The 22,415-nt window shown below is 41.7% G+C and overlaps 1 pseudogene; it reads right to left on the reverse strand.

The window, feature by feature from the left end:
* Window positions 1-15,812: 15,812 nt before the first annotated feature.
* LOC116590775 lies at window positions 15,813-16,707 on the reverse strand (annotated as a pseudogene).
* Between the last annotated feature and the right edge of the window lie 5,708 nt (window positions 16,708-22,415).

Genomic DNA, 22,415 nt, shown 5'->3' on the forward strand with positions numbered 1-22,415 from the left:
ATCAGCCAGAATCTGCCAAGTGTAGAAGAGTAACTCAGGCTGTGAGGCTGCTTACTAGGGGCTTCAACTGTGCTCTGTTCTGAAAAGCTGGCCTTTTTTTTTTTTTTTTTAAGATATTTATTTATTTATTTATTTGATAGAGATAGCACAAGTGGGGGGAGAAGCAAGCAGAGGGAGAGGAAGAAGCAGGATCCCCCCTGAGCAGGAAGCCAGAGGCAGGACTCCACCCTAGGACTATAGGATCATGACCTGAGCAGAAGTCAGCCACTTAACCACTGAGCCACTCAGGTGCCCCTTTTCTGAGAAGATGGCCTTAAAGGGAATGTAACCTTTCAGAGGTCACTACAGTTGGTCAAGTTCATTCTAGAAGCTTGCTTTCCTTCTCTCAGAGTGTCAGAAGGAGTCCCATCATTGATGAAAGACAGCTTCATCATTCAAGTTAAAGTGATGTATTCACAAAACAAGTATGCTGAATTTACCACATGAGATACAATGACATGCTAATGTGTTAAAAATAATGATCATTTAATCTTTGTAACTGTGATGGATGAGAGATGAGTTTTTTAAAGGCCCCAAAATTCCTATGCAAACATAGTCATCAAAACTTGTTATGTACTCCTGCATCCAAGATTGTCTCTGGAACAAGTATGGAAAGAAACTCTTGGTTACACATTTTTGTAACCAAAAGAAATTGGGTCCAAGAAGACCCAAAAGGTGTATTTGAAGATGATCTCTTTCAGATGGTACCTATTCTCATTTTGTGGACTGACACTGTCGCCTCTGGTTTTTTTTTTTTTTTTTAAGATTTTATTTATTTATTTATTTGACAGACAGAGATTACAAGTAGGCAGAGAGGCAGTCAGAGAGAGTAGGAAGCAGGCTCCCTGCTGAGCAGAGAGCCCAACGTGGGGCTTGATTCCAGGACTCTGGGACCATGACCTGAGCCGAAGGCAGAGGATTTAACCCACTGAGCCACCCAGGCGTCCCTGTCCCCTCTGTTATTAATGCAAGGCTTAACATTTCTCCCCCTGGTTTTTATTGTTATATACATATTTTCTTAGGATTTTATTTTTAAAAGAAAAGTAAACAGTGTGGCAATACAAAGTTTATTCAGTAAAGAGTTTTATGGGCGCCTGGGTGGCTCAGTGGTTTGGGCTGCTGCCTTCGGCTCGGGTCATGATCTCAGGGTCCTGGGATCGAGCCCCGCATCGGGCTCTCTGCTCTGTGGGAAGCCTGCTTCCCTCTCTCTCTCTCTCTGTCTCTGCCTGCCTCTCTGCCTACTTGTGATCTTTGTCTGTCAAATAAATAAATAAAATCTTTTAATTAAAAAAAAAAAAAAAGAGTTTTATGTGCACCACCACCTAGTGGATAACGTGGGAACTGATGGAACATCATTTCCCTTACATGGCCTCTCACACAGTCAGTATTTCTCAAGTTTTGAAGTCATTTCATGACATTTGCTTTTGTTCAAATTCTTCATCTTTATTCAGTTTCCATAGAGATATGAAGGTTAACCAAAGGAAGTAGCTGTCTTCTTGGAAAGCTTTCTGGTTATTAAAAGATGTTCTTTGGGGGCGCCTGGGTAGCTCAGTGGGTTAAGCCACTGCCTTCGGCTCAGGTCATGATCCCAGGGTCCTGGGATCCAGCCCCACATCGGGCTCTGCTCAGCGGGGAGCCTGCTTCCCTCTCTCTCTCTGCCTGCCTCTCTGCCTGCTTGTGATCTCTGTCTGTCAAATGAATAAATAAAAAATCTTTAAAAAAAATAAAAAAGATGTTCTTTGGGGTGCTGGATGGCTGTCGTTAAGCGTCTGTCTTCAGCTCACGTCCTGGGATCGAGCCCTGCATGGGACTCCCCACTCAACGGGAAGCCTGTTTCTCCCTCTCCCACTCCCCCTTCTTGTATTCCCTCTCTCACTCTGTGTCAAATTAATAAATAAAATCTTTAAAAGAAAAAAAAAGATGTTCTTTGTTCAGGTGAGTGGTTATTTAACACATAAAGTTCCATGCAGTGAATTATTTCTCCAAAGATGGTTGGCTTTATTCATTTCCTTCTTTTTTTTTTTTAATAGTCTCCTTCTCAGGTCAGGGGAAATTCATTTCTTTTTTTCTTTTTTCTTTTTCTTTCTTTCTTTTTTTTTTTTTTTTAACATATAACGTATTATTGGTTTCAGAGGTATAGGCCTGTGATTCATCAGTCTTATATAATACCCAGTGCCCATTACATCACTTGCCCTTCTTAATGTCCATCACCTTAGTTACCCCATTCTCCACCCCTCTGCCCTCCAGCAACCCTCAGTTTGTTTCCTAGGATTAAGAGCCTCTTATGGTTTGTCTCCTTTCTGGTTTCATCTTAATTATTGTTTCATCTCTTCCCCTATGAGCCTCTGTTTTGGAGGAAAACTCATTTCTTCCCCAATATTTTCTCTTTTTTTACTGGGAGATTCTCTAATAATGATACACAATTATTTAGGTCCAACAGAAAACTTTTATATAAATTTTCAATGCCCCAAAATTTCCAAATAAAATAAAGAATACCAATATGGCTGTAAAATTAGGATAGAAAAATCAAACTTAAGAGAAGACAGATTCAGAGCACCTGCGTGGCTCAATGGATCAAGGCTCTGCCTTTGGCTTAGGTCATGATCTCAGGGTCCTGGGATCGAGCCCCATGTCAGTCTCTCTGCTCAACAGGGAGCCTGCTTCCCTCTCTCTCTCTGCCTGTCTCTCTGCCTACTTGTGATCTCTCTCTCTCTGTGTGTTAAATACATACATAAATAAAATCTTTAAAAAAAAATTTTTAATGGCACAGATTCATTAAATGGAAGGATAATCTAGCTACTGTGATCATTTTTTTTTTAAAAAAATAGGCTCCATGTCCAGCATGGAGCCCAACATGGGTCTTGAACTCACAACCCTGAGATCAAGACCAAATCTGAGGGGCACTTGGATGGCTCAATCAGTTAAGTGTCCAATTCTTGATTTCAGCTCAGGTCATGGTATCAAGGTCATGAGACTGAGACCTTCCTTGGGCTCTTGCACTGGGTGTATTGAGTCTGCCTTCCCCCTCCACTCTTCTCTTTATTTTAGCCCCTCTACTCAACAAAATTTTCTCTTCTCTCTCCAAGTGACAAAAAAAAATAAGTCTCATATTTATGAGTGGAGAAAAAGGAATTTAGATGTGGAAGGGAAGGAAAAAGAAAGGAGGAAGAGGGAGACGTTATTGATTTCATGGGTAGTAGCCAGCCAGAATGCCTTGAAATAGACTGAAAAGACACTATGAGATGGTCTATATACATCTCATCCAAAAATGAACTTAAATATAATATGTTTAACAAGACAAAATGATAGCCTGTTTGAATTCTTCCTAATAGAACTTCAATTCTTTAGGGTAGTGATTAGAGGGGAAAAAATAATACCAAGTAAAGAATATGCTTATTGTTACAGGGAGGGGCACACGATGATGAAGTGAGAGATAACTGAAGGAAAAGAAGAAAGGGAAATAAGGATGAAGTCCTCAGCTTGCAAAAGGCAGCATACATGCAAAGTGACCTTATCTGTGAATTCTTCAGATCCTTCCAACAGCCTTTTATAAAGCCTGCTGAAAACTAATGACTCATTGTAATTGGGTTTTTTCATGGAAAGTGCTGAAGACTCTGCTCTAGGACCCCGGTGGACTGAGACACAACAAAACAGCATGAGGGAGGTTGGTAGAAATGGCAGAGTAAAGACCTCCAAAAAGTCATGCCTTAAAAGCAATGAGAACACTGTCAAAAAAAAAAAAATCAAATTTTTTTGAACTCTGGAAATTAACCTAAGGCTTGCAACAACTGAAGAAGGATTTATTCAAGAAAACTGGCTGAGTTTGGGTAAGAACAGGGAACACCTCTATGGCATTTTTAACTTGTCTTGTGCTCAACCCCTTCTCCCCAGCTATGCAATAGCCTTGAAAGCCAACAACCTCTGAACGTGGTAAAAACAAAACAAAACAAACAAAAACTGCCTAGAAGCCCTGGAGAAATGGAAACTGGTTTGGAACTCTCCAAAAATATATTCTCAGAGAACTGTCATTATCTGATGTGTCTGGCACATCTCTCAAACCTCCACTGCTACCATTTGCATTTATTTGACCTGACTCAGAGACCACTTGTTGCAAGCAACCTTTTCCTCAGGGGCGTTTGTTGAAAAAAATCAGCACCAATTATTTAATACTGCCACTGTCTGAGAAAACTAAAACAATGGAACACGAGAGAAGCTGATCAAAACAGTTGAAGGGAAAAACTAAGAAATAAGATGTCCCTAGGGGGCCCTGAGAACTCCAACCTATTCCTGGGAATCTACAAGACCACACATAAGCATAGAGAGGCTGCATGCGTGCCAAGGGCCATTTGAAGTCCCATGAAGGATCTAAGAGGGCCCTATTCTTTCACCTAGGGCTGACCTGAAAGCAAGAAGGAAAGGCCAAGAAAGAGCTGTAAAGCCTAAACGTTGAAGGAGAGTGCCCGAACATGCACACAGGGCCCATTGGCAATGGGCAGGAGGCCTCCTGGTTCCAGGCATTTAAGAAATTTCTGTCCAGTCACGAGCTGACTATTAAGCTAATCAAACAGAAATGCCAGTTGCCACAAATGACAAAAAATACAGACATTACAGATTAGTTCAGGAAAGTGGACAAACGAATTCACAAGCACAAAGAACAGCAACAAAATCTGATTTCCAGTCTTGCCATATTACATTGTTTCAAGTGTCCTGGTTTTTTTTTTATTTAAAAAAAGATAATACATGCAAAAAAGAGAGAGAGAGAGAGAGAGAGAGAGAGAGAGAGAGAGAGAGATGGTTCATACAGAGAAGAAGAAGAGTCAAAAAAAAAAAAAAAGAAAAAAAGAAGAGCTAGAGGAGGTTACATATTAGACCTAATAGACAAAGATTTTAAATCAGCTATTTTATATATGTTCAAAAAATTAGGAAAACCATGTATAAAGAACTAAAGAAAAATGTAAGAATTATGCCACACCAAATACAATGAAGATATAGAGATTTTAACAAAAGGGAGAAAAAAACTAATAAATTTAAAAGGATTGAAATCATACAATTTTCCTTTACCATATGGAATGACATTAGAAATCAATAAAAGAAGGAAATCTGGGACATTCACAAATATGTGCAAATTAAATAAGACACTCCAAAATTAAGTAGTGAATCAGAAAAGAAATCACAAGGGAAATTAGAAACTAATTTTAGATGAATGAAAACAAAAACATAATAAAATCCCACAACAAAATTTGGGAAATATAACTAAAGCAGTGTTTAGAGAAAAACTTGTATCTATAAACACCTGTACTAAAAAACACCCCCCAAAAAACAGAAAACAAAACAAAACAAAAACCTCTAAGCAATAATCTAACTTTGCACCATAAGAAACTAAAAAAGAAGAGCAAACTAACTTTAAAACAAACATAAGGAGGGAAAACAAGCATAAGGAAGGAAATAATAGAGTAGACATAAATGAAAAGAGATAAAGACACAAGACATAAGAGAAAAGACATAAAACAAAAGAGATTAACAAACGAAACCAAACTTGGTTCTTTGTCAAAATCAACAAAAGTGGCATACTTCTAGCTAGTTTAATCAAGAAGAAAGCAAGAGAACATTAAAATGATGAAATCTTGGAATGGACCATTATTGCCAACCTTACAAGAATAAAAAGGATTATAAGGGAATGCTATGAGCAATTATATGCCAGCAATATAGGCAACCTGTGTGAAATAGACAAATTTCCAGGAAGACACAAACTACCAAAACCAGCTCAAGTAGAATTAGAAAATCTGGGTAGACCTATAACAAGTGAAAAGATCAAGTTAACAATTTAAAAAAAAAAAAAAAGCATACACCAAAAAGAAAAACCCAGACCCAGTTGGCTTCATGGAAAATTATACTAAATACTTAAATAACTAATTCCAGATAACAGAAAGGAATGCTTTCCATCCTTTGATTATGAAGGAACAATGCTGAGAACTCTCATGATACTGCCCAAAACTAATTCTTCTAAAACCTCGCAGACTATTCCTTCTTATTCTCCTTCCCCAACTTTCCCTCTTTGCATGGCCTTCTCGTAAGTTCCCATTTCCAGAACTTTCCCTCTTGCCTTTATCTCTTAGCAGTATCTATATCTCTGGTAGTCACTTCAAGGATAAAATTTTGGGGAAGCAGGTAAACCATTTCTTTTTAAATAACTAACCTGACAGGGCTCTGTACATGATCATGCAAGTGTGCACAGCCCAACCCCAGAAGAACTAGTCACATCACACACATATAGATGTGGATCTCCATTCCAATTTTTCACCTAACGGTAGTTAAGCAACTTTATTTCCCAAAAATCAGTAATCATAACCACACTATAACTAATTGTAATTCACATAAAAGTGCCACATGACCCTGATTTTGATATTCTTGGTGAGTTAGGACCAAAAGGAAACTAATGATCACTTAACAGGAAAATCTGATGCTCTAGACTCAAGACACATGATTATTAAACAAGCTAAACTCTAACTTAGCCCTTTTACACAAAATCTAATTCTCTTTCTGACTTTCCATTTCTGTAATTATTTCCAACATTCACATAGATTTGAAATCTCAAGCTAGTTCACTCACCCCTCCAATCTACTATTCTACATAACAGAGTAAAATTAATCTGTCTCTTAGACAAAGTAAGTGGCACAAGAAAGGGGGTTGGTGACATTTGCTGACTGCAAGTAAGATGGGTACCAGGTACACCGTGGTAGCTTGAGGACAGATTCTTGACCTCACCAGGCTCCCCTAACCCCCAGGATTTTTACTTTTGCTCAAGTAATCTATGCCAAAGCAACATGTAAAAACTCTAGAACCATCTTTTGTCTGTCATTTCATGACAGACAGAGTATTTTTGTATCAAAGACATCATTCTCAGGGTTCTTTTTTCATTTTTCTTCTGTAATTCACCTTTAAATACTACACAGTGTTCTCCTCAGTGTGGCTAGGCTTTGGGATTCTCTCCCTCCTGGATATGTTCTGTGTGCATAGCTTGGTTCATTGGCCACACTGATTCATTTACATAAGTTAATCACCTCATAACCACAACAGTTTTAATAAGGCCCACTGGGAAATCCAATATACCTTTGTTAACTGCTTGTTCTTACCACAGAGAAACATTTAGAAACAGAGTAATCAGTGAGACAAGAGTTATAATGAATCACTAGAGGCATCCTCTGGACTTATCTGTGATATTGGCAAGGGCCAGAGACCACACGAGATTAATTAAAAAGTTGAATTTCCCTCTGGGCCATCTTAAGAAGTGGTCCCTATTGACCTATAATTTGTCAAAAGTAGCCAAACTCTAGGCTTCTTCCTTTCCTGAACTTTGTGCATGTTTGGATTACAAACACCTAACCTCTTGAGTGCCATTTGACCCAGCAGAGCAGAAGCAAATTAGTACCCTACAACCCTATGCTTTTGTGCACAGCTCCTTCATTATGAAAACACAGTGTACATAGAGAATTTTTTATCTAGATTATAGTTAAATACATCACCAGGACCCTTACTCTTTTTATTTCCAGCTGAAATGGTCTGTCAACGTACGTCTAATTAGGGAGGAATTCAAGATAATAAATTCCTATCACATAAGAAATTTGGAGCTGGAAGAAGCCATAGTACCCGCTTTGTCCACTCATTTTACAGGAGAGAAAGCAGTTGCCACAGAAGGCTATACAACTTGCTTATGGTCACACAGAAAGTGTGTGCTTGAACCAGGTCTAAAACTCTGGTCTCCTCGAACAGTGTTCTTCCAACAAAAATCGGAAGAGCCTCTGCTACCTGAAGACAAGTTTGGAGAAGAATTAAGAGATGGCTTTCATTAAGCTGTGGTTAGAAAAATAAGATGCCATATTATTTCTTCCTTGGAAATTTTGAAATCTATTTCATAGTTTCCCCTTCTTCTCCACTCTCATTGCCATTGTTCTTATTAACTCATGTTCCTAAATGCTGCTACAGCTCCCTTGCTTTGGCTTCTATATGCCAATCATTTCCATTTCTAATCTATCCTGCATACCACTGCCAAATAATCTCCCTAAGAGAAGATCATGTCCCAGTTTATTTAAGAAAATAAACTGTATAATCTTAAAGTCATTGCTCTGCTTCATTACCATGCTATATCAAGTGATGGGAGAATCTAATTTTTTGGTCCAAATTTCTTTCTTTCTTTTTTTAATTTCAATGATCCAAATTTCTGATCAATGACTCCAAAATAATATGTTTAAATTCATCTAATCAGGGGTTTCTAGGTGGCTTAGTCGGTTAAGTGTCTGCCTTTGGCTCAGGTCATGATCCTAGGGTCCCAGGTTTGAGCCCCACATCCAGCTCCCTACTCAGTGGGGAGCCTGCTTCTCCCTCACCCAATCCCGTGTGTGCTCTCTTTCTCTGTCAAATAAATAAATAAAATCTTCTTAAAATTAAAAAAAATAAATTCAGCTAATTCGCTGACTTATGCTTTCCATTTTAATTACATGTGAAAATCTTAGGTGTGGTATCATCTACCACAGCTCTTTGCTGCTGATGTTCCATGCATCTTTCAGTTAGTTGTTCTGTTATACTTGTTCTGACAATAACATCTCTATAAACTGGAAGACAAACTGTGGTATATCCACAAAACTGAATACTACTCACTAATAAAAAGGAGTGAACCACTGATACAAGAAATGACATCAATGCATTTCAAAATAATTAGGCTGAGTGAGAGAAGCCAGACAAAAAGACCATACATACAGTCCATCTCTATAAAATTGTAGCATCTGGAAAGGACAAAAATCAAGAGTGACAGAAAGTACATCAGTGGTTGCCTAGGAAAGGGAGATAAGAGGCAGGAAGGGGCAGAAAGGGATTACCAAGGGGCACAAGAAAATTTTGGCCAGGGATGGTTATGATCATTAATTTAATTGTGGGGATAGTTTCAGGGGTGTATCTACATACACATACACACAAAATGTGTTCAGCTTCTTATATGGAAGTTATTCCTCAGTAAGGCTATTATGAAAAAGAGAAAAAGCATTCTGAACTAACCATTATGAGGTCACTGATGACCTTTGAAAGAATAGAATCCACATATAGTAGGTGTTATGGACTGAATATGTCCCCTACAAAATGCGTATGATGAAATCTTAAACCCAAATTTTATGGCATTTATATGTGGGGCCTTACGAGGTAATTAGAGTTGTATTAGGGTCATGAGAGTGGGCACCTCATGATGAGATTAATGAGATTAACGTCTAATTAGGGAGGAATTCCTTCCTTATAAAATCCCTTCCTTATAAAATGTTATTTTTTATCCCTTCCTTATAAAATGTTGAGGAGACACAGGATCTCCCTATCTCCTCTCCACCATGTGCCATCTGCAAACCAGAAATCAGGCTCTCGCCAGACACCAAATCTGCCAGTGCTTTGGTCTTGGACTTCTCAGCTTTTAGAACTGTGAAAAATAAATGCTTCTTGTTTAAGTCACCTGTCTATAGAATGTTTGTTATGTCAGCCCAAACAAGGCTAAAGCAGATACAGAAACCCAAATGCAAGAAGAAAAGTATGAGTGGATGTTCAGGTATTGGAAGCACCTAATTTGTCAATAAAATAAAGAAATAAGATAGTAGCCCAATCAGGCAACAGGACCAACATTAGACATTTTTTACAGGGAAGTTCTAAGCATGTTTACAGGCTTAGGGGATGGATTCAGTGGGAATAAAATAAAAGATGTCAATGAGTGAGTTAGTAATTGATGGAGGTTCATCCCAAAGGAGAATGGAAGATACTTACCACAAAAATTCAGACCTCCTTCAAACAAAGAATCTTGGAGATGACCCCAGATATACAAGACAGAGATAGATACACCTCTGAAAGTCTCCTTACCAACATCAAAATCTATATGCATTTACCCAGTTGTTTTTAACACCAATTCTACCCCTGGGATGTTTTCCAAAAACATCTCCACTCACTTCTCACAAAGTTCACTTTAAACCAACATCTTACTATAGTCTTTGAACACAGACTGCTTATGGATCACAAAATCATTTAAAAACTTGTCAAATTTCTCTCAGCTCTAAGTCCTGCTTTGCTAACCTCACCTTGCTGTTACTCTGAAGCAAAAGCTTTTGGTCTCTGAGCTCTTCTCATAGTATTTGTGACAGCACAGAAAACTGTGCCACTCTGACTCTATCCTACCCCCTCCCAAAAAGAGATTAGAATACGCAGGTGACATTCTTGTTTTGAAAAGAAAAATACCCAATACTACATGTCCATAAGTAGAAGCCCCCAAAAAATGGATTCCTGTCCTCCAACATCCCTTGTATTTCTGGTATCAAGACATGGTATCAGAGATGATGGAACCATGGCTACAGGAGATTTAGATTTTTCCCTTCTCCTGAAGGATCATCAGGACTATAGAACTTGAAAGATAGAAGGTCTGCATTCCACTGAAGAAAGACAAGAGTAAAATTGTATGGAATAATGGGAAGATAGGCATACGAATTTCCTGCAAAAGAATACTCATGAGTTCAAAGATAGCCAAACTGAATGTGAAAACTTTAGGATATTTAATTCTGCACTTAGCATCTCACCCTCATAAAAACATAATAGAGCTGGCAGTTACCATAGTGGACTCTAACATAACTCCCTGATTTTATAAATGAAGGAACTGAGAGCAAAAAAGTTAAGGGCAACTGTTCAAAATCACACAGTTATAGGCTAGAATTCAGATCTCCCAACCATAACCAGACTCCACAGCCCAGCCACAGTAAGACTTGTTCACACCACAACCTTCTTTGTTATTGCTAAACTAATTTCCAAGAGTCTTGGCTAAGTCCAGAAGCTACTGAGGTGAAGACATTAGTAGAATTTCCTCACTATAATTTTCCATGTGTTCATCAACATTTCACACAGTAAACTCTTCTAAACACGGTCTTTTGAATATCTACTCATTAAAGAGGAAGATTCACGTTTAACTATATTGATTTAATTATTTAAGTAACTAAATTATTTCCATTTTAATGCATCCATTTAAATTATATACACAACTTACACATAGGGTTTCATTAATGTATTTATTTTATATCAATCCTATAAAAGAGAAATATTACCATTTTCAATTTTCATTAAGAAAAATAAAGTTTGGAAGAGTGAAGCAAATTTTCCAATATCACTCAGTTAGTAAGTGGCAGAGTCAGGATTTGAAGCCAGATCTTTGTGGCATCAATTTCTAGATTCTTCCATCTTCTACACTGCCATTCTCTCCCATGGAAGCATCATTATAATTTTTGCCTGTGAACATATTATTTATATTGGAATGACTATTTGTGTCCACAATTCTGTAGAGGTTGGTCAGAATCCAGGTGGTGAAGCCAATGAAAGCAATTTTTTTTTTTAAATTCTAATGATTTTGTTTTCAAATCAGCTGGACAACCTATCTTGGGATGGGAATGGGAGTAGACTGGCATAATATCTTAATTTGCTTTTGTTTCCATGGTTGCCACAAGTAAGCCCTTCACAGATGTTTTCAAGAATGTAGATGTTGATAAAAATATATGATACAGGGGCACCTGGGTGGCACAGTTGGCTAAGTGTGTGACTCTTGGTTTTGGCTCAGGTCGTGAACTCAGGGTCACGAGATTGAGCCCCACGTCAAATTCCACACAAAGCATGGAGTCTGCTTGGGACTATCCTACTCCCTGCCCCACTGTCTCTCTCTCTCTCTCTCTCTCTCAAATAAATAAATAAATATTTAATATATATATAGCATATATTATGTGTATATATTCAGTAATGGATATAATTTTCAGAATGTCTCCTCTGGATGCATCTGTCGTCTCTAATAAGGGGATATTAACCAGCTTAGCTACCTCCTGAACTAGGATCAAAAACATTGAGCACATCGGTCATTGCTTATCTGTTACCACTCCCCACTTTATTTGCATTTCTGGGTGCAATTATATCTTTCTCAATAGAGTAACTGCCACAATGACAAGAAAGAGAACATCTAACAAGCAACTCTTTTGCCACCAGCCCCCTCCACCCTCCAGAGAAAGCCATATCACACTGTCTTCTCCCAAATCTGACTCTCATATATCGCACTCTGGAGTGAGGCAGACTCTTTCATCATGGGAAACCAACCATAGCGATTCCACAGAGACACAAGGCTTTTTTATTTTTGCTACAAAAGGAGATAAAATTGTCTCTCCCCCATGGCTCACCAGTTCATGCTATCCATCAGTGGGTGAGCAAAATTCCAAATGGACCAGTTCCTTCAGAGCTAGGACAAACATGTTTCTAAGTAGTAAGTCTGTAGTTTTGAAATTAGTGCTGCTTTTGTATTAGAGGCTATTCCCACTGCTATGAAAGGAAAAGAGAGAAAACAGAGATAGATTTAAGCAAGTCTGCATTGTTACTGAGTCCTTTTTTTTTTTAAAGCAGATCAGAATGCAATCTCTAGAATGAAATCAAACTAAAATCATAGGATATTGCTAAAAGTTGAAAAACTCTAATCCATTCCTTTTTTTTTTCCTCTTTAGAGAGAGAGAGGAGAGAGTGATCACAGGAGAGGGGGCTGTACAGGAAGAGGGAAAGAGAGAATCTTGGGCAGGCTCAACACCCAGTACAGAGCCAGCGGCAAGACTCAATCTCATAACCCTGAGATCATGACTTGGGCCAAAATCCAGAGTTGGACACTTAAGTGACTGAGCCACCCAGGCACCCCTAATCCATTCCTTTTTCTTCCTCATGTTACTCCTGCAAAAGCAAGATTTAATCTGGTGGATTTTTATAGTAATATTGGCTGTGTGGTGTGCCACGGAATAGGGTGTGTGTGTAAAAAAGAGAAAGAGAATAAAGGAAAGGAAGCTATCAAAACTACACTTATGAATGGGAGGCATAGTCTGTACATAACTACCCTGAAACTTGTGAAGCCTCTAAAGAATACATTCTCATTTCTATCACAACAAACGAGATGAATGATTTGGCCTTTGAACTGTAGATAAGGCAATAACATTCTATGTCCCATAAAATAATGTGAAGTTTTTCTTTTTCAAAACATCTGACATTATGTTTTTATCTTGTCATTGTTCTATAAAATGTCAAGTAAATTCCAATTACATATTAAGCTTTCAATGATAATATTCATTAAGATTGGACCATGTGTGAACTAAATCAGGAAGAAAAGTAATATAAAAATATAATTTCTTGGGCGCCTGGGTGGCTCAGTGGGTTGGGCCTTTGCCTTCGGCTCAGGTCATGATCCCAGGGCCCTGGGATCAAGCCCCGTGTCGGGCTCTCTGCTCAGCAGGGAGCCTGCTTTCCCCCTCCCCCCTCTGCCTGCCTCTCTGCCTACTTGTGATCTCTGTCAAATAAATAAAATCTTTAAATATATGTATATATATAATTTCTTGCATTGTCCATATTATACCATTAAGGATCAAGTTTTTAAAATCAGCTTCAGTGAGGATGTGATGGCTGGAGCTCTAGCAGGCATTCTGGGCAACATGGGCAAGGTCCACAGCCTATAAAGGGAGAACCAGAGACCTAGAAGTTGTTTGGGTAGGTCCCTGATTTCATAATCATCATACCATTCCTGGAATGTCTACCCCCTAGACTTATTTCAGATAAGAAAAATATATCTCATTTTTTAAATCAAATCCCCATTATGCAGGCCTTCATTTGCTAATGTGTTGTCTAAGATTTCTGATTTTCTGCTTTTTTTAAATTACCTATCCATTTAACACCAACTTCACCTACAAGCAAGAAGTAAAGATGAAGTGAAAAACCATAGTTAATAAATCAAGGTAATCTTCATGTGGTTCAAACTCCAAAAGGATAAAAAGATATAGATTCTCCCTTCTACCCTTGTGTCCCAGACAACCAATTTCTACCCTTCATGTCAGTACATAAAGGTCTGAAATAGGTGCTCTGATCATCATTCCCAGAGAGTGTTTGGAGTAGGGGGAGTGGATGTCCTCAATAAGCAATGTTCAGGACACCGACTGAGTGGCCTACCATTCAGCTCAATTCTGACACTATGTACCAGAAGAGTTCAGTCCTACAAGACTGCCTCCCCCACCCCACACCACGTCAGACACCAACCACAGGTGATCTCCTGATCCCCTGTGCTTCTGACCAAAAACTACAGATTGGGGGTTCCAAAAGTCCCCTTCCTTGGACTCATATGCCAATTAATTTTTTTTAAGGTTTTTTATTTACTTGACGGGGTGGGGGGAGAGAAACAGCAAGAGAAGAAACACAAGCAGGGGGAGTGGGAGAGGAAGAAGCAGGCTTCCTGCTGAGCAGAGAGCCCAATGCAAGGCTAGATCCCAGGACCCCAGGATCAAGACCTAAGCTGAAGGCAGCCACTTAACAACTGAGCCACCCAGGCGCCCCTCAGATGCCACTTACAAGTCCAGGTTTTTACCTATACTTCTGGCTTAACTGGCTAGAAGTCAGACGTTCCCAAACACCCTCCTTCCTTGAGTAAGATTAATTTGCTACAGTGACCCACAGAACTCACAAAACATTTTACTTACTAGATCCTTGGTTTATTAAAGGATGATATAACTCAGGAACAGCCAAATGGAAGAAATGCTCATGGAAAAATATGTGGGAAGGGGCGCAGACCTTCCATGCCCTCTTGTAGGCACACTACTCTCCCCTTATCTCCACGTGCTCACCAGCCAAAAAGCTCTCTAAAGCCCCAGACTTCGGAATTTTTATGAAGGCTTCATTCCAGTCACAACTGATCATATCATTGACCACTGGCAGTTGATTCAACCTCCAGCCCCTCCTTCTCTCTTTCCTGGAGGTCAGGAAAGTGGGACTAAAAGTCCAATCTCTCTTTTTTTTTTTCTAATAGAAAACCTAGATCTCTTTGTTAAACTGTTACAAAGACATAACAGTTATCATTGAAGTACTCGGAGGACTTCATCTCGTTTTACTTGTTATGGAAACTGGCCAAAGAGGTTACAAATTAGAGGATTACAAATTAGAGGGTTACCATTACAGCCGAGGAACTGGGCAAGCTTGATCTGCTGTCTCTGGTCCCAAGTTCCAAGTGATCTGAGTTGATGGAAGTTCTCAGTCTTACGGGTCCCAATGCTGCTTCGTATCCAGGGAGACCTTAGACTATGGAAGAGGCCCAGGGGCCATGCAGGATTCTCCTATCCTAAGGTTTAGACCCAGTTCCCAGGAGAAAGGTTTCCTTCTCGGGACAGGAGGGGATCTCTTGTATGGCTCACGGACCACATGTTGAACCATATATTGGTTTTCCAGAACAGGCCTCTAAGGACAGAAGCCTGAAAACCTAAGCTAACCTAAGAGGTTTGAACAAAACAGACTGGTGACACATGGTGAAAGGAGTAAGAGCTAGTCAGAAGCATCCGTGTTAGTGGTATTTCATGTGGCTAGGATGTTTCCCAAGAGGCTCCCTAAAGATGCCTGAATGAATTCATCTTGGTTCTAAATTAGTAAAAAGACCCTTATTACCCCTGTGAAGAAGCAGCAGAGGCCAGGATTTCCCTGAGATCTCTTTGTTTTCTTCTTAAGGGGTCAGGGGTTCTTTAGGCTCTAAAAGGGTATAACTTAGATTCAGCCTCCCTCCCTCCCATCCAGTCTACCTAGGCCTTCAAGTGCCTGCACATTCTCAGCACATAGGCATACCAGATTAGAGAAGATGCATAGAATGAAGGTGGGAACTAAAGGCCTACTCAGAGGGGACTCATACACAGAAAGTTTTAGGGTAGATAAAAAACTACAAATACCCTCTTGGTTAAATTAATTCACCTTTGTTATTAATAAAGGTCATAGTTTCTACTGCTGGTGACAACTTTTTATCTCAGTATATTCTGTCTGATTCAGGTAAATTTTGGAGAAGGAAAAAAACTTTCATCAACACCCACTCCACAGTAGAAGAGACACCAAATTCTTTCCTAGTTATGAGCAGAATCTGACAGCAGCATAAATCATTCTCAGTGATCACCATCTGCATCCTCAAACTGCCCAACAACTGTTGGTGTGGTGTCTGCCTCCATCCCATCTTCATAATCTCTTACTGAATCTTCTGTCCAGAATTCAGCCATGTTATATTGGCTGCGTGCAGACTGAGAAAGCATTTCTTCTAACCTCTCCAATGTGGCTTGGCCTTCTGCTGTTGAATGAGATGGACAATCAATCCTTCTTCAAAGGTATAAAATGTAGGGATGTCTCCCTGTCCCTGTTCATTAGCTCCCACAACATATTCTTCTCCAACATAATCATCTGAATCTTTGTCCCCAGGATCAGGATGCAAAGGCTGGCATTCACACATTTCAGGGAACATTGCCTCCAAATCTGATTTATCACTAGGCACAAGTCTAAATTCGGCAACAGATTCTTTGGATTCTTCTCCAAATTTGGCATTCACCATCACATACAAACATTCTCAGGGGTAGGTATTTAGGTCCCTGGACAACACATGCAAGCCAATGGTGGGGTATTCTAGTGAGAATCCCAATCCAGAGCCATCTAATCAGGACAGGTGGCTCTCAGCAATGTAAAGGGTGCCTGTGCTGAGGCCCTTGCCTTTCAGCACAGCGTAGGTCTCTGGCAGCTGCCACCAACCCCCTCAACCTACCCAGGTGGCTACAAACTTTAGAGGAAACTTGTTGCAGCAGGGAGCATGGAGGCACAGGCACGGTAGTTCCAACCCCTCTTCTCAAGGGGTTGGCTGCCCTGGCAACCAGCCTACAAACTCAGGGTGGGGCGGTGGGGTCTAAAATTTGTCTCATTAACATAACAAAAGTCACACACACACACATACACACACAGGTCACCACTCAAAACTTCAGGAATTCCAATAAACTCCAAACACTCTACGCCAAAAATGAGAATAAAAACCAATATATATTTTTATTATAAATCACATTATATCATAGGTCTTCATTTTTATGGCAATAATGTATTCTTTTGTATGGATATTCACTAATTTTTTAAATCTGTCTTACTGAGGGATATTTAGGTTATTGCCAATTCTTTGCCACAAAAATTCCACAATAAATGACCTTGTACTTGTTAAATGTATGCATGTAGCTAAAGAATAAATTCTTAGAAATAGGGAAGCTGGTTCAAAGGATATAGACATTTGTACTTCTCATAGATATTGTGAAAACTGCCCTTCAAAGGCAATAGAAAAATTTGTATTTTCACCAGTACCCGAGAGGCATGCCTGAATTTTTTACATTCTCGAAAGTATTAACCAATTTCTAGATCTTTAGAAATCTGACAGGTGAGGGGCACTGGTTGACTTGGTCAGTGGAGCATATACCTCTTGAACTTAGGGCTATGAGTTCTAGCTCTATGTTGGGTGAAGAGATTACTTAAATACATAAATTGGACCTCTCCAGCAGCATGAACCCTGACAAGTATCCATCCTCTCCACTACTGCTTGCCTGCAGTCACCGCTTACCTTACTAAATACCACAAGTCCTCATCTACTGTGTCCATTATAGAAACGCAGAAGCAGGGTGCCTGGGTGGCTCAGTGGGTTAAAGCCTCTGCCTTTGGCTCAGGTCATAGTCTCAGGGTCCTGGGATCGAGTCCCGCATCCGGTTCTCTGCTCGGCAGGGAGCCTCCTTCCTCCCTCTCCCTCTGCCTGCCTCTCTGCCTACTTGTGATCTCTCTGTGTCAAATAAATAAATAAAATCTTAAAAGAAAAAAAAAAGAAATGCAGAAGAGATTGATGTCAAACATTCTGGTTAAAACTCCTAACGTTTTTGAACTTTAAGATATTTTCCCTATTCTAATCTTCTCATATCTCTCTTATTCTCCAGAATTTGTCAAAAATTTCAAATAAAAAAAAAAAATCAGTGTCTCCTCAGCCTCCAGCAGCACGATCACCTAGCTCAGAAAGCTACAAGGAAGCTGACCCACCACCAGCCAGGCCAGCAGCCAAGCAAACTCGATGCCAAATCCTATCCCGAGTGGGCACAAGCAAGCACCACACTTCCAAAGGCACTCAGCTCAGCATTTTCTATGTTTTGTGGGAAATGATTTTTCATAATCACTACTTACAAATCCTTGCCTTTAAAACAAAGAATGAAAAAATGAATGAGCGTAAAGCTAGGCATTTTAGGCCTTCTAGATCTGGCTGGAAACACCCACCCACCAGCATTTCTTTATCCTCTCTCCCCTCCTACCAATGGCTACAGAGGTGCATGACCTCCTAGGGAGGGAGAAGGCTCATGGTGGAGAAACTGCAGAGTCCTGAATGACCACGGAGAGGAGTTCAACTTCCCAACAGCCACTCAGCACTATCCTTTGGGGAGATCTTCAATGATACGCTACTAAAATTACGGCAGTAATTTGTAACATAATGTAACATAGCTGCCAAATGCTGAAATCACTGAGTTAACTTAAATAGTTATCACTCAGTACATTTAAAACTCCAAAGAGGTGCCCTTCTGGCTTAGTCAGTAGGGCATGTGGCTGTTCATCTCAGGGTCTGAATTTGAGTCCCACAACAGGCATGGGCATGGACTTTACTTATAAAACAAAAGTATTTACAAACAATCACAGTCAGTTAGGCTCTAACAGTTGAGCTGATCAGTGGTGGGATAGATCCTCTCACCTGTTTATTCAGCCACTTTGCCCTGAGCACTCAGCGCCAATGCTGCTAAGCCAAACACGTCCTCCCTCTAGGGGCTCAAGGTCTAGAGGGGAAGGTGGACAAAACATGAAAACAAGAACGTGAATGAAAAGAGCTATTGCTCCACAGAAAAAGAACAAGGTGCTACAACTGAGTCCTGAACTCCCAACAGATGAGGGGTCTGAAAAGACTGTGTTGAGGCCACAGGGAGATTTCCTGCAGCACGAGAGAGAGGAGCCAGCCCTGCACCAATCCCAGTCTATGTAGCTCTGCAGAGAGCACCAAGGTGCAAATGATTGTTGGAGACTGAACTTGATGTTGCCAGAGTTGCCAGAGGGGCAGACTCAGGGGTTAGACAGGGGCCAGGGTGGTTGGAGGAAGCTGAGGAGAGCAGGGGAGGGGAGAAGGGACAGGGTTGGGGCAGCTCAATAGTCTTAGTGCCCTACTCCTCCTGCTGTGAGACCCCATCTTCCCACACTCAGTGGCTTAACCCACAAACACTGTCTCACCGTCTCAAGGAACCAGGAAACCAGCAGGGCTTAGCTGAGGGATCCTGCAAGAGCCTCTCAAGCCATTGGGGCTGTTGTCAATCCCAAACTAGGGCCTGCTTCATAGAGAACCTCAGCTCAGGAGTGTTGGCAGGCTCCTGTCGAAAGCCTGAGTTCCTCTCTGTCTGTCGTTGTCCCTCAAGGGCCAGGCCACATGCACATGTCTGTGTCATGGTTCCACACAAGGGCTTGTTCTCCAGTGTGGGGATCTGACAGAGGACACGAATCAGAGTGAACACGTGGCTGGGCAATGAGTTATTCAAACCAAATCTCAGAAGGGGCCTGGGGAAATACTACCATCTTTTGTGGCATGAAGTGAATCGCTAAGTCCAGGCCACACTCCAGGGGAGGGAGTTACACAAGGATGTGTCCATGTGAGTTGAGAATCACAGGGAGAAACAGGGGAGAAGGGGAAGACCCCAGCAGGGTCAGTGCCTTGTCCAGAATCACAGACTGGTAAGAAGGCAGAACCAGGAATGAACCTCAGAGCTGGGGCCATGGCTGCACCTAGCTATTCACTGGGAGCTCTGGAAAAGGTGGTGGTTTATAACTGGCTGTAGACATGGAGGTGGTATGGGGGCAAGGATAAGCATCGACATCCTAGACAGTGTGGAGGCCAAGAAAAACAAGGCTGAACCCACCTCAGCACTAGCCAGGTCTAGCCTCGACATAAGTGCAGCCATCTTGGCCCCGGCAGCCATCTTAGGTCTCCATGACCAGTAAATGACCCCTGGTTCCAGAAAGACTGACCTAAGGTTTTGCAAACAAGACGCCATACCAAAAACCTTAGGAATAGGATAGCTTATGGGATAATAAATCATGTCAGAAATAGGATAGCTTAACACTAATAAATCACAAGAACATAGGGATGGCGATCGTGGCCCAATCACCTACTGCCAAGTCCACCCCTACTCTGTCTTTAAAAACTCTGACTGTAATCTGGTTCAGGGTCCAAGTCCCTACTCCACTGTGTCGGGTACACTTGGGCCCAAGCTTAAGCTTGCCAATAAATTCTCGTGTGATTACATCGGTGTTGGCTCCTTGGTGGTCTCACAGACGCGAAAACTCAGGCATAAAAGACAGGAGACATTCCAGCATATTCCTGTCTCAGGAGGAGCCAGGGCAAGGCAAACCACTGAGTGCACCCCTATCCAACACATCCAGAGGAAAGTAGGGAATGGCTCGTGACACATGACTGGCAGAGTCAAGGGGTAATGGTGGGCTTGGCCCTTGTAGGCCGAGGCTCCAATACCTTCTGTAGGGTTTGCCTTGGAAATTAGTATCCCAGGACCTTGGGAAGTTATTTCCTATCCATCCCTAGGTGGTATCCTCATCTTCTGGGCCTGCAGAATGTGAACGCTAGTACACACACGTGTGCACTCAGGTCCATTTGTGCGCCCTTGGGCACACATACACACACACACACACACACACATCCCATTAGGGACTCTGGGGTGGAATATGAGGAGGTACAGACTCAGACAAGGTGAGAAAGGAAGAAAATGGGGAGGTAGGTGTAAAGTTTTGCAGGCAAGGTAAACACAACAACAGGCGAGTTAGGTGCAAGGCAAGATTTATTAAAGGTACTCTCTGGCGAAGTTTCAGGACTCAGGAGAAGGGGAGCCAGGAAAGTCATGCCGGGAGGAGGTTCCGCAACTCTGGAGGGCCAGGTTCCGCAACTCTGGAGAGGGGAGTTGGGAAGTCGCACTGGGAGGGATTCGGCGGGATCTTTTACCTGGCCAAGGCAGGGCATGGGTTCACATCCATACATGGTAAGCTATTTGCTGATCGGAGGGTATTGGGGGGGGGGGTTCCTGATACTTCTGTTTCCTGCATAGGTATTAGGTTACCTATGGAGACGTGACCTGGGCATACATCCTTTTGGCAAGAGAATCAAGGGTCGGGGGGTGGGGTGCTGGAAGATGACGGCCCCGGCGGTCATTTCTATTGTTCCTCCTGCATTCCCGGAGCCACCGACCCAACATTCCGACCTTTTTGGTGTAATAGGGGCGGTGATTCAGATCTGGCTACTTCCTGCTGGCAAAGGGGCGTCGTTATAGGGTCCTTCGGATGTGGGTAGGTGGGTATAGGGATGCAGGAGGAATTGGTTGACAGTGACCTTGGAAACCTTGCAGATGTGATCCTGAATGAAGCAAAGAACACAAGGGGCGATTAGTGCTAATAGGCAGAGGAGAATAAGGGGACTTAGGATCAGAAGGAGCCAGGTCTTTAAGGGGGAGAGCCACCATTGAGAGGGGTTTATTTCAGGGTGATGCTGGCCATGAAGGGAGTTGCGAATTTTTGCCAGGGCATCGATATTGGTTTTGACTATACTGGATTCGCTGATATAATAGCAGCATTCTTCATTGAGGAATACATACGTTCCTCCCTTGTCCAGGGCTCATCGATTCTGTAGGGCTACCTGGGCCACTGAGGTAATCTGTCGTTGTAGGGATGCCAAGGACTTGGCTGAGGCCTCCACAGAGGTTCAGAGCCAGGAATTGGGGGTGATAGGGGATATGGAGTTTCCAGGTGATGTTGAGGCTCTTGGAAATCTGTTGTGTGATGCTGGAGATGGCCAGTCTGTTGTCTGATTGTAGGGTTCGAGGGAGTCCAAATCTCGGGATGATGTGTTCAATGAGAACCGCGGCAACCACGTCTGCTGTTTCCCTAGCAGTGGGGAATGCCTCGATCCAGCCTGTGAAGGTGTCCACGAGAGTTAACAGGTATCTGAACATTTTGTGTTGAGGCCTGTGAGTGAAGTCAAGTTGCCAGTCCTCATCTGGCTGATGCCTGCAGAGCTGGTGGGTGGGTCCCGGTCTGCAGAGGCCGCCCTGGGCCTTCTCTTTTGGAGAAGGGGGTGGTGGAAGAGAGGTTGGAGAAATTGGTATAGGGCCTTTGGACCAATGTGGAGAGACTGGTGGATGTCAATAATGAGGGTATGGATTAGGCTGTTCGGGAGGGCAATTTTGTCCTGGACAGAATACCATCCCTTGTCACCCAACCTGCCACCTAACGTTTTGAAGGCCCGAGTCTCCTCATCAGTTTTTGAGGGACTGTGGGGAGTGTTGAGAAAAAGGAGAGGGGCTGGGGAGTTTAAGGCCATCTGTTGGGCAACAGAGTCAGCCTTGTTGTTCCCTAAAGAGATGGGGTCCTTGGAGGCCTGATGGCCATGGCAGTGGACAATAGCCACCTCG

The sequence above is a fragment of the Mustela erminea genome, chromosome 5, assembly GCF_009829155.1.
Source record: "Mustela erminea isolate mMusErm1 chromosome 5, mMusErm1.Pri, whole genome shotgun sequence".
NCBI lineage: Eukaryota > Metazoa > Chordata > Mammalia > Carnivora > Mustelidae > Mustela > Mustela erminea.